The sequence below is a fragment of the Lissotriton vulgaris genome, unplaced genomic scaffold, assembly GCF_964263255.1.
Source record: "Lissotriton vulgaris unplaced genomic scaffold, aLisVul1.2 SCAFFOLD_292, whole genome shotgun sequence".
NCBI classification, from domain to species: Eukaryota; Metazoa; Chordata; class Amphibia; order Caudata; family Salamandridae; genus Lissotriton; species Lissotriton vulgaris.
Window position 1 is genome coordinate 1,283,724 of NW_028249215.1, and position 13,119 is coordinate 1,296,842.

General features: G+C 42.1%; 1 protein-coding gene across 2 annotated transcripts in view; it reads right to left on the minus strand.

Moving 5' to 3' along the window:
- LOC147663659 (GRB2-associated-binding protein 2-like) overlaps positions 1–13,119 on the minus strand; it is a 504,795-nt gene that overhangs the window by 453,958 nt on the left and 37,718 nt on the right. The window lies entirely within an intron of this gene.

Genomic DNA, 13,119 nt, shown 5'->3' on the forward strand with positions numbered 1-13,119 from the left:
GTGCAGTGGATGGTCGGGAAAAAATGCAAAGTGAGCATGCACAGTGAAAAACTGGTGGTAAGGTACAGGTTACACTCACATGACTGGGGTATCCAGATTTTGATACCTTACACAAACTAGCTCACAATGATAAGGTTATATACACCAAAGCTGATAAAGGCGGCGCCATCGTTATCATGAATGTGGAAATGTACAATAAGAAAGTGAATGAACATATCACAGATAAAAATACATATTGCAAACTGGAGCGAAATCCAACACCAGAATATGCAAAAAGTTTAAAAGACATCATTGATGGTGCACTAAAACAAGGGATTATCACAGAAAGAACCAAAAACTTCCTGTTGACTTTAAATCCAAAAAGTCCCACACTCCGGATGGCACCCAAAATACACAAAAACATCAACGACCCACCGATGCGACCCATAGTGTCCACCAGAGGGAGCTTACATGAACCAATTGGTCAACTGATTGACCGGTACCTACAACCTATGGCACAATCGATGCGTACCTATGTCAGAGATACATCTCAGTTCTTACAGACATTACAACAAATAGAGTTGGATCTAACAGAGAAATTAATCCTATGTACAGCCGATGTAAGTAGTTTGTACACCAGCATCCCCCATGATATGGGTATTGAAGCAATGGAATCTGCACTTTTGAACTCTGAATTAGACCAAGATTTTCAGACTTTTCTGATGGAGTTGATGTATTTCATCTTATACCATAGCTATTTCAAAGTTGACGAAACATGGTATCAACAACTGACAGGCATGGCAATGGGCAATTCAGCAGCCCCCGTGTATGCTAATGTATTCATGCAGTGGTATGAAAATCGACATATTTTCTCCAAAAATGAATGGACACAAAACTTGAAACTAATGATCAGGTACATTGATGACCTCTTCATCATATGGACAGATACAAAAGAAAAACTACAGATGGAACTAACTAAATTCAACGAGATTGACCAAAGAATCCAACTGACTTGGGTCATGTCAGACACCACGGTCAATTTTTTGGATGTTAAGGTAACCATAACCACAGACGGATTCATGACTGATTTATATGTCAAACCCACGGATCGCAACAATATGTTGCTATATTCAAGTTTCCATCAACCCAATCTAATCAAAAACTTACCATTCTCGCAGATGGCTAGAGTTAAAAGAATTTCTTCAGATGAAAACATTCTTAATACCAGACTCATGGAAATGACCAAGAAATTCACAGCTAGAGGTTACCCACAATCTTTAGTCGATGAATCAAAGAAAAGAATTGACAAAATTGAGAGAGTGAAACTCCTAACGACTAAAATCAAAACTGAACAAACGTGTACTGTAGTAGTATCTAAATATTCAACTTCAAGTAAAAAGTACAAACAAACTATACTGAAACATTGGTCGATCCTCAATATTGAACCGGATTTCAAGCAGTCTTTCAAAGAACCACCGATCTTTGCGTTTACTAGATCAAAGAATCTAGGAGAAATTCTTCAACAAAAACCATCAGACAACCTAACATACACAGGAACCAAACCCTGCCTTAACTGTGGCAACTGCAACAGTGTGATCCGAGGCAACACCATTTGCCATCCCTCTAAAGGTTATCCCATTAAGCTGAAGGTGAATGCCACCTGTGAATCAAGCAACCTGATATATGGGATCAGATGCCCATGTGGGAAAATGTATGTGGGCAAAACCGAGAGACGCATCAAAGTGCGATTAACCGAACACAGATCAAAAATACGTCTGAAAAACACCAAATCAGCATTATCTTCGCACTTTACAGAGGAACACCACAATGTTTCCCAAATTAAATTCATAATTCTTGAAACTGTCCAAAAATTTGAAGGGAGAAACAATACTAAATTCCTACTAATGAGAGAGCACCATTGGATACAGAAACTTTCCACCCAGATACCAATGGGTCTCAATGAAAGAATAGAATACTCATGTTATCTATAAACTTGTTGTAACGGCATAATTTTCTTATGAGTGGCTCTTGAGACTGTATCTTGTGTACACTGTGTGTTGTTCATTTGATCCATCAGACACTCACACCTATATATATCTGTTGTCCTTCAACGTTTTCCACAGTGGCTACAACCACTAGTTATCCTATCACCAACACGGACCTTGTCGGTTCGAGTCCCGAGTTACTTTTACTATTTCTTTCACGTAACAGATTTTTTTGACGACATACCGTAGCAATCCGTCAACACTTCTTTCAATACTTTTTTTACACCAATGTTCTGGCCAGAACGAGATAACAATATTGTGCATTTAATCTTTGCACACAGTAACACACGGAGGTCCATCTATAAGTCTTTTTTCCATATTCACGGTCATGTGATACCACACATGACCGGAACCCTTTCTAAATAGCAGACGTTACCGTTTAACATAGTACCAGCTCGTACGAAGGAGAGGATTCAAGTGGAATCGATACTTTCACATATCAAGGTTAGTAGGTTAGACGTGCTCAATCCCCCGCGAGACCTTACGACCACATTCGCGTATATCTCTGAAGAGCTTTAATGCTAAGAGCCGTTTTCTTGTTTACTGTTCCATTACAGATCTCACTACAAACTGGATACCCCAGTCATGTGAGTGTAACCTGTACCTTACCACCAGTTTTTCACTGTGCATGCTCACTTTGCATTTTTTCCCGACCATCCACTGCATGAACATACGTTCCCTTATACCTCATTCTGCATGTCATATGTAGATTGTCTTTTGATTGATGTTACTTTACCTAGCACAACAGTGACAACGTTTCATTATTTTTCGCAGTGTCGTTTTCCCTGACGAAGGGCATATTGTTGAATGCCCGAAATGCATTGGATGCTTTATAATGGCAATGTCTGATTCATAAAATATGTCAACAATCATGTAAAGGATAAAGAAATATGTTTTCAACGGACTACACTTAAATCCAATGAAATAAAAACTTAATGAAAAATTGAATTAACAGAGTGAAAGTCTTCTTACACAGGGGAGACAATCCAATGAGTGCCTGGGAAGGGATGGTTCTAGAGCACCTCTAGACTCACTTCTCATATGTTATGTACTTGACGTCGTTGGACGCTCGACGTTACCTTCCGGTGCACCAACAAACTTGATTAACTAGGAGTAAAGGGATTTCAATCAGCAGTGCATTTATCCAATTCTAATCGATTTGGGAAACACAGCATATTAACTCCTCTCAACATATCAGCCCCAATGAAAACACTGACCAGGATGTATTGCTGCAAGGGACAGAAAGGACTGCAGTGGCCCAAAAGTAGGCACCTCAATGAAGACAATGCTTAATAAAAAATATTCTATTAAAAGTGAAACTTCTAAAATAATGTGCAGGGCACATCAACATAACGATCAAACACCTAAGGGAAATAATAAAAAAGTGCTGCCAGCTGGAGCAGTATGCTGAAGAAACACAATGATGAGCAGAAATGTCCAATCAAGTAAAACGGACACGAGTTCACTGTGCCTACATGGAGCCAGGCACATAACAAAATAAGCAAGATAAAATGAAGGAAACAGAAACAAAAAACGTATTGATACTGTCAGGACTGCGCAGGGTGTCTGAGGTTTTACAATCACTGGTGAAGTGTTTCCCTTTAAGGCTTTGCTGTACCAGCCATTGGCTTCCGGGGCACCATGAATAGCCTCGCCTGGCTCAAGGGCGGGACTACCGGGTCATGACTAGCAATATTTCAACTTCAGGAAGACACTAGCAAGTTGCCTGGCAACATTGTGCTGTATTGGGTCTTTGCTGTCGCTAGTTTGGCCACAGTTCCTGTTCCTCACCTTTCTTATTTTCTCCTCTTATGGTGCCTCCTTTATTCGACCTCCGTGCCTGGATACCCTCACCTTACTCCTTAGACGCTTTTTTGGCTTTTGCGTACTACTGTGGTTTTCCTCCTTTATTGTTCTTTTGACATTTTGTCTGTTTATATCAGACCTTGCTTTTCAGGTTCTGTTTAGGCTCTGCGGCTTACAGTGAACTTACCTTTATAACTCTCTGAACCTACGGCCTGTTAGGATAACCTTGCTCTCTAGACTTTGTTTTGGATTTGTTGTCTATCTGTGTTCCTTCCACTCCCTTTCCCTGCTCGGGCCTATCCCACTTCATTGCCTGAGTTTGGGTCTTGCCGACTTCACTTCTTCCTGGCTTAGTTTACAGTGACCCGTCTTTCCAAGGCTATTGAGTATTGGAACATCGAGTATTTTTGATTAACATTGAAGTCCTGCAGTATTTTTTTATGGTCTGCGTCAGGGGTCTCCAAACCGGTCCTGGAGGGCCGGATCCATGCCAGATTTTTTGGATATCCCCATTGAGATACATGTAGTTATTTCAAAAATCTGTCATGGATCCGGCCCTCCAGGACCGGTTTGGAGACCCCTGCTAGTCTGCGTGATAGTGCAGCTATTGTCAGGCAATTATATGAGGATCATCTAGAGAGAAGCTTTGATTCCGCCCACATTTTGGGAGCCAGGAGTACAGGTTTCGATTGGGCAGAAGTTGAATGCTTCCACTCAAACTTGATTACCCTCCACACAGCTTTGATATTTGTGTTTATTAATCCGGCTGCCTCAGCTTGAACTTTCAGGGGCACATTCATGACATTATTATTCTACTAAAGTGTCACATATACTTATGAATTCCTATGTTATCTACTTATAATGCTTCACATTACCATACAACATTCCTTTAAAATCAGAACTATCTGCATTGCCAATGCTTGTTTGGTTGCTGGATGGATCTCCCTCCAGAGAGTCTCCACGAATATCCGTACGGTGCCCAGAGATGCAACACCAGAGAGAGACATACAAAAGAAGAGTTGGACGTGCTGCTTCTTTCTCTCTCTCTCAGCCATTCCCAACCCCACTGCTGTTTGACCCTCTCTGATGCATCCTTTTTGGTACACACTCTGGGGAGTAAGGCAGATTGCTGTTAGAACTCGTGGGATAACATTTACGGAACCTGACAAATAAACGCATTTTCAGCACAACCTTCCAATGAAGATCAGGTACCATGAAATCAAACAACAATGGGCCTGATCACCAGTCATTACACCCAACATTGTGTATCCAGCAAAAGAGGGGTCACCATAAACTTTATAACTCCCTCACGGACTTAACTAAGTTCCTAAGCTGTGGTGTATCCAAGTTCTAAAATGTTTATACCATCATAATCCACCCAATGTGCAAAAAAAGTGTGGAAAGGAAAGGAAAGGAAAGGAGGCGCCTCACGGTCGTAACACCAAGGGGACTGCTAGCTGGTACTCGCCAGCAAGTCCACTTATCATGACTTAGTTAAGTCCGTGAGGGAGTTATAACGTTTATGGTGACCCCTCTATTGCTGGATACACGATGTTGGGTGTAATGACTGGTGATCAGACCCATTGGTGATTGGTAATACGTTGAGTGGGGGGGCGGCCTGATCACTTCTTCCCCCTTTAGCTCCTATTGCTTGGACGACCATGAAATCAAAGACTGCAAAAGACCAAGCCTTTTACCTTCATAATAAACCAAAGAAAAAAGGTTCAAACAGCACTATTAGTCTCCTGTATTTTGGTGCTATGCTTTACTTGGACACACGTAAGAATGTCCTCAACGAACTCCCGGTGAGGTGATGCTTCATGACTCGATGAAGCGTATGTTGATGAATCATGTATTAACAGTCAGTAACAACCCATCCTGTTTAAAAACACTTAGCATAAAACCCCCAAAGCACATCATAGTCTAAATGACCTCATACACACACCCCAAGCTCAGATGACATACACCCAAACTGCTGAAGATATCCAGCTAGCAGTCATATACAAGTAATCTTAACCACACCCGTGTTACTGATGATCTTACCGATACAAACAGAAAACAGGCTCCAGTGTGCGAAGGAACCTTCGAGACCAGAGTGTGATGGTACCTGAACACAACATCACGGTGAAGCCATGGAAATAGCAGAGCCGCCTTTCACAAATCTCAGTCAACATAGCTTTTTTGCATAAAGAGTTTCACAACTTCACGTAAAGTTGCATAGTACCTAAAGAAACAGCCAACTGGTAGCACATGGAGATCAGTGTCTTCTGACCACATTGTGATACCACCACAACAAAAGTCAATTCTCTACCAGAAACTCAATACATCCCAAAATTTCAGCAGTTTTGGATTCCCCGGGCTAAATCCTGAACTGCGTAAATGTACTACTCTTGTACGACTCTTGAACCAACCATCCACAGCTCTAATTTTTCTATCCCAAATATCAATACCCTCCTAAAACAAACCTTCCTCAATCAGGAAAAACGGAAAACTTGCGTTTAGATATAAAATAATTGGGCATTCTTTTAGAAAACCCAGAGGATTAGAGAAATTAAACAAGCTGACAAAATACTTTACATTTGTAGTAGCGCCAGGCCATTCAGACATGTCTTTCTGCATGGTTTGGGTGCCCTCCTCACTGCAAGATATTATGGATATCATCTCCAATTCTGGGGCTTTATGTGATAACCCGATAGAGTCTGGCTGTGCTAGAGGTAATTTGCTTCCATTGAAGTAATCAGAAGAATCATTAGTCAGTGTTCATAATGAAAGGGAGTAAAGCCGAGTAGGGAGTATTGATAATGACAGGACATAAAGTGGCCAATCAACACTGTCTTCTTTCATTTTTTCCCTCCATCTTCATCACTTTTTGCCGTTTACCTACGTTTACGTAAGCTTATCTGACTCGTATGTAAAAAAGTTTAGGCCCAGATTTACAAATGGCTTGCATAGGGTGTGCATTACTTTTCTAATGTTAACCTAATGCAAGGTGTTCAGGTGAAATTTAAAAACTATCGCAAATTATGATTTACTTTGGATAGCAACCAAAGTACAGCAAAGTTGCGCAATACGCTGCCTCGCAATACTTTGCGTCAAGGGGGCGTTCCATAGGTGGAGCATGAACATTCCCCTGCAACCACCCATGGGTTTTGAGGCAGATCCCTTGCTACAAGGATTTGTAGGCAGGGATTTACACCAAAATCCTGCAAGTCCTCGAGGCAGGCGCAACGAGGAGAAACGTTTACATTTCACCACGTTTGTCCAACTTTGCACATATGGCGCACTGTACAGCACACATATGAAGTGGTAACATCACAAAAGCATAGGCAGGGGCGGCCTTAGGCATGTGCAAGCTGTGCACCTGCACAGGGCCACCAAACCCCAGGGGCCACCATGCCAATATATACCCTTAATATAATAATCCTCTGAGGATGGATACATATTTGCGTAGCGGCTCCAGGCAGGGATTTGGCGGCCTATGGCTCTGTTCCACTTCCAAACACCCTGACCCCCGCCGCCCCACCCGGACCCCCTCTTCCGGGGCTCCCTACATATGCTCCCTGCCCAGGGCCACCATGAGCCTAGAGCCACCCCTGGCATAGGTTTTGTACAGGAAGGGACCCCCTTGCTGCAAGGAGTCCGTTTTGGCGCATGGCTGCCTAAAGTGCACCAGCGCCGGGAGAGAGCCGAGCATCACCACGTCTTAGTAGATGTGACACTGTTTTGTTCTCTCCCTTTCACACAACGCAGGGCAGCAACTTCACTTGATGCCCGGTGCTGCGTGGCTTTTGATATCCCTGGGAATTAATCTATCAAAGAAATACGCAGTTTACAAAAGACATACACAATGCTTTAATGATATTTTTATACTAGATACAAATGCACACCGAAATTAAAAGGGCACTACTGCTTTAAGGCATGGAGGTTCTGCCATCAAAAGAAAATGCAGTGTGATGTTATTAACCTTCAACTGATGGCGTGGTTAGCAACTTGATGTATAAAGAAATAATGCACGCCTATGTTCTTAATTACCGCCAGTGACCTGATTCAGTCACATAAGTCACAAGAGAGGGCGGCCTGGCAGTGAATAGCAACAGAGGGCAGTAGGCATTACAACCTAGAACAGGGAGCGTACACAGCAAACTGACGTCGAAGCAATATTGTATAATTCAGGATAATAGCGGTGTATTTATGACCTATATCCTAGGGAAGAGGTGTGGCACAGCGGCCAGGGTGCCTGACTCCGGGCCACAGGGTTCACGGTTCGATCCTAAGTGGCAGGTTAGCCCAGTACCAGGTGACTCTGGGATACTGCTCGATTAGTCTTCCCGACGGCCCCCAGCGCCAGATCACCTCTCCAGAGGTAGCTGTGTGCTTTACATATGCATCTTGTCCCTATTTACACATCATTGGCTTTAACTGCTCCTACAGTGGTGTAAACATGCTGAGGTACTGTGCTCTGCCAGCAGCAGAGTGTTCAGCCCAATGTGCTTCCTGTCCGAGTGAGATTTCTAGCATAATACACTTTGTTACTTTGCTACTGTGCTTAGGAGAATATTGCCATAAACAGAATACACACTGGTGTAGGCACGCGCATACAGTTGTGCTTGTACACAGGTGCACCTACACACGTGTGCACCTACACACACATTATACCATTGAAACCAATCTCTACCACATGAAAACCGACTAGCCCAAAGCCCATCTCCCTTCATACATTCGACACCCCTATGCACTGGCATTACACCCACCCTTTGACCAGCAGCGGGCAGGCCACTGCATTGGGATACATGTTTTTCTGTTTAGGCCTGGGGTTGAAGCATTACCATAAACTTTTAGCCACAGCTTTCAGTGATCCACATTCACAAATACAGGTTCACTGAGTATGCCATACTTATTCTTAAGATGCTCCAGAATTTCAAGAAGTAAGTCAGTCATCCCTGCTCATTCAAGAAAGCTTTGGGAATTGGAACCACCATGTTTGTGTAGTAAATCCTCTCCAGTTCATCACTAGCATTAAACACTGGAAGCACAGGGCACACAGACTACATTGGCTGATAAGAGACAATTATAAAGGCTACTGCATGGCCACCAACGCTCACACAACCCCCACGCCCGAGCTGGATTACCCATACAACATGGCATGAGTATTCTGAGCCATGGTACCATTAAAATAAAAGTCTCAAAAATGCTATACCACCATGCGAGTATGGGTAAGCTAAACGTGTAAATGTGAGGAGACCGAACTTCTGGGGCAACCAGCTACTGGTCACAGGACTGTATCCATTTTGGTTATCAGCTTTAAAGACCACAATGGCCTCTCTGTAGCAAACGAAATAGGCGATTACAAAAGATATCATCAAAATCAGTATTTAACACAATAAAGGCATGATTGTTATAGATTGGGCATAATTTGCTAGTTTTTGTAAGAAAAAAACTACTTAAAAAATAATACATTTAGCAGAAATACTTGCTTCGGCATAAAGATGGGACTGAACAGGAATTTGAAGATGGCTGCCTTGTTTCTGTACCTCGAGAAGAGGCTTCCACGTGAGTTGCTAAAATGTACAGTAATATGCAATGAATTATGACATACTTTAGCACACAAAATATTTTGTTTTGCTTAGCTTTGATTTTCATTCCCAAACATACAATTCAGTTACATCAAACCGAGGCATTATTGGCATTTGCATTTAAAAAAAACAGATGCTAAATGATCATTTGTTGGAGTTTTTTGTGTTATTTCGATGTTGACTTTCTCTTAGAATGAAACCTTACCCTGGAAATGTATGTCACTGAAATACGTAGTCAATATTGTAACTGCAAAATGTTTCCCCTTACTGAAATAGGGTCAAATATATTCAGACTTTATGAAGACACAATGAGGCCTATATATAGTATGAATCTACCATTTTTGCCCATGCTTTGGTGATATAATTGTCCTATTTAATATTCCACAGGGTGTGGGCATGTCACCGCTCGACCGTTGTCTCAGTTTACGATTTACTGCACTAAAAGGTTGCATAGAAAATAGTGGCAGACCTGCATTAAAAGACAAGCATGGTGTCTCTTACGTGCAGAGTAAACTGTCCTCCCCTCGAATGATAGAGAGATAAAATATATTGCACTGAGAATAGGGCCTCTATTGGTGGTGGAAATTCCACTACAAGTGAATAGCATCAATAGAATTTCTAGAAGTTTTCTCACTGGCTGTTCCTCTCAGGGTGGGCCACTTTGGTGGAGAAACTGCAATCAGATGCAGGGTCGGCTCCCCCTGTTTGAGTGGAAGAGAAATGCTTGCCTGCTGCGAGTGTAACAGGCACACATAAAATAAGTGGCATGTCAATGCCATATTTCTTAAAAGCCTCAGTGCAAGGGCAGGGGCGGGGCTGAATCCTGCAATTGCAGGATTACAGCTGCCCATATAGTGCGCATGTCAGGTTGGTTGGCTCTATTGCTGCGGTCAGCCCGACATGTGAAGGTCACATCCACCAATCCCATAGCTGTGTAACAGCCAGGGGATTGCTGGCATAGGCCCCTAGCCTCAAAACGAGAACTGAGTTAGCCTGCTCCCACCAATCCTGGAGCTGCTCTCGCTATGATAGCAGTTCCAGGATTGGTGTATTGGTGTCCACTGAGCAGGAAAGAAGCCCTTCCGTTTGCTGCTCGGAGACGCTCATCGGGGATAGAGGTGTGCACCTGGGGGAGCAATATATGGTGAGTTTGCCTGCACTGACTTAATAGCTACAATTGGTAGTGGATAAACTAGGAAGAGGTGTGGCCAATCTAGAACAATCTAGGCTAAAAGAGAAGGCCTGCATTTGGAACAACATTCAGTTTCTGTGCAGTGGCGGTCCTCCGCTAAGGCGGAGGAGAGTTGCCTCACAAGTCAGCGAACAGTGGAAAAAAATCCAAATAAAGTGATATAACAAAACATTATCTTTTTATTTTTCATTGCGGGAATCCGAGCCAGGCCGGGCTGGACAGGGCTCGCCTCTGTAAGAGGGAGCAGGAGTGGTTTGCACTCCCTCTCTAAGTGCGCATGACTGTTTGGCCAGCCCTCTGGTGCCGGCCAAGCAGTCATGCGCACTTACTATGTTCTCCACTGGGATGTGTTGCACAAGCCGATGGAGAACATGCCCAGGCTCACAGGGACTACCTGAGCGGCTAAACAGGCTGCTCACACCGATCACGACGCTGCGTTGTCGTGATTGGCTGGGAGAGTCCGGGAGCCTGTGTGCTTCTAGTGCTGGCGAGGACAGAGGAGAGGCGTGCGGCGGTGGCGGTAAGTTTGTTTTATTTTTTTTTCCACCCACCATCTCTGTTCCGAGGCACTATTTCCGTGTTTAGACAGCAAATGCTAACTTCTATAAAGAGAAATGTAGCCAGTACCATCCACACAACAGAAAAGACAATCAATAATTTATGCTTTTTCAATCATTGTACATCTCTAAAGATTCCTTGGGTAGCCAGAAAGGAAACAAACATTATCAAGGTCAATGTGTCATGACTTTCATGGTGAAAGTGCGCAAATCTTTATATTTAACAGAATTTTTATTCTGTTTAAGAAACACTTTTTATCCTTTTTCTATTGACTTACATAAACTGTTACTCTATATCCAAAGTTCGTTCAAAATAGGCTTAGCATAATTATTCATATACACCCCGTGATCAAGGTCTGAGGGCAGACCGAAACGCGTTGGGTCGCTAATTTATACTCATATGCTGTAAAAGAAATAAAATAGTGAAGAAACTTGCCTGACAGTGCGCTCCCTTCATTCTGTGCCTTCCAGCCAGGAAAAAGTGGGGATATATATATATATATATATATATATATATATATATATATATATATATATATTCACAGAAAAAACCATAGGTTATAGTGGATATATAGTTAGGAATTTGCATTTACAAAACCTTGAAAATTCAATGAAAAAACCATAGGTTATAGGCCATATATAGTTAGGAATTAGCATTTACAAAACCTTATTTTACTCGCATAAAACCATTGAAATTCCATATATAGTTAGCTAACTATAAGCGCTAACTATATATCGCGCACCCGCAATCCACTGCTGATGATGTCACATATTACATCATTCATGACATGGTCAGTGACATCACTGATGACATCACTGATCAAAACAACCAGTGATTGTATGTGTCTGTAAAGTTTAAATATGTTTCACATATTGAAGAATGAGTGGATGTATAAGTGTCTGGATGAAGAATTTAGTAGGTGCATGACTGACTGTATGAGTGAGTGATTAAATGTGTCTCACTGAGTACATGGGTTAGTGACTAAACTGTCTTAATTCGTGCATCAGTATGTTTGTTGTTGTGTAAGCTGCTGCATGTGTTGATCAGTAGCTATAAGAGTGGCCATATGGGTTATTGATTGGTTGCCCAAATATTTGAATGGGAGGCTGAGTGTGTGTGTGGGTGGCTGGGAGGTGCGTGACTCTGTGCATAGATGTGTAAGCAGTTGATTCACTAGGAGTATGAGTTCAAGAGTGCATGTGGAAACAGCTATATGGGCGGTTGACTGTGCATGGGTGTGTTGGTGAGTGAATGGATTTCTCATTGCTACATGTGCAAGTAAGTACGTATGTAAAACACAATACATGTGAGAGTTGAGATATATAAATAACTGAACATAAGACCCAGTGAATGTGTGAGTGGCTGTATCGATCACTGTGAGCTTGTATCAGGGATTATATAAGAGAGTAAATATGTGTTATTATATGTTTGAATAAGTAAGATGTGTATAACTGTATAGTTGAGGAAATGGAGGTGTGATTGATTCTTTGCATGACTGACTAGGTGTGTGAGTAACTCCATGGATGAGTGACAGTCTGTGAGTGTCTGTTTATACTGAGTGTATGTAAGGTTATATTAGAGTCTGAAGAGGTTCATTGTATTATCACATGAGTGATGTGATCAGTGATGACAAATGAGATGTCATCAGTGATGTCATTTGAGTTGTCATCAGTGATGTCATCAGTGATGTCATTTGAGATGTCATCATTGATATCATTTGAGTTGTCATCAGTGATGTCATTTGAGATGTCATCAGTGATGTCATCAGTGATGTCACTGACCATGTCATGAATGATGTAATATGTGACATCATCAGCAGTGGATTGCGGGTGCGCGATATATAGTTAGCGCTTATAGTTAGCTAACTATATATGGAATTTCAATGGTTTTATGCGAGTAAAATAAGGTTTTGTAAATGCTAATTCCTAACTATATATGGCCTATAACCTATGGTTTTTTCATTGAA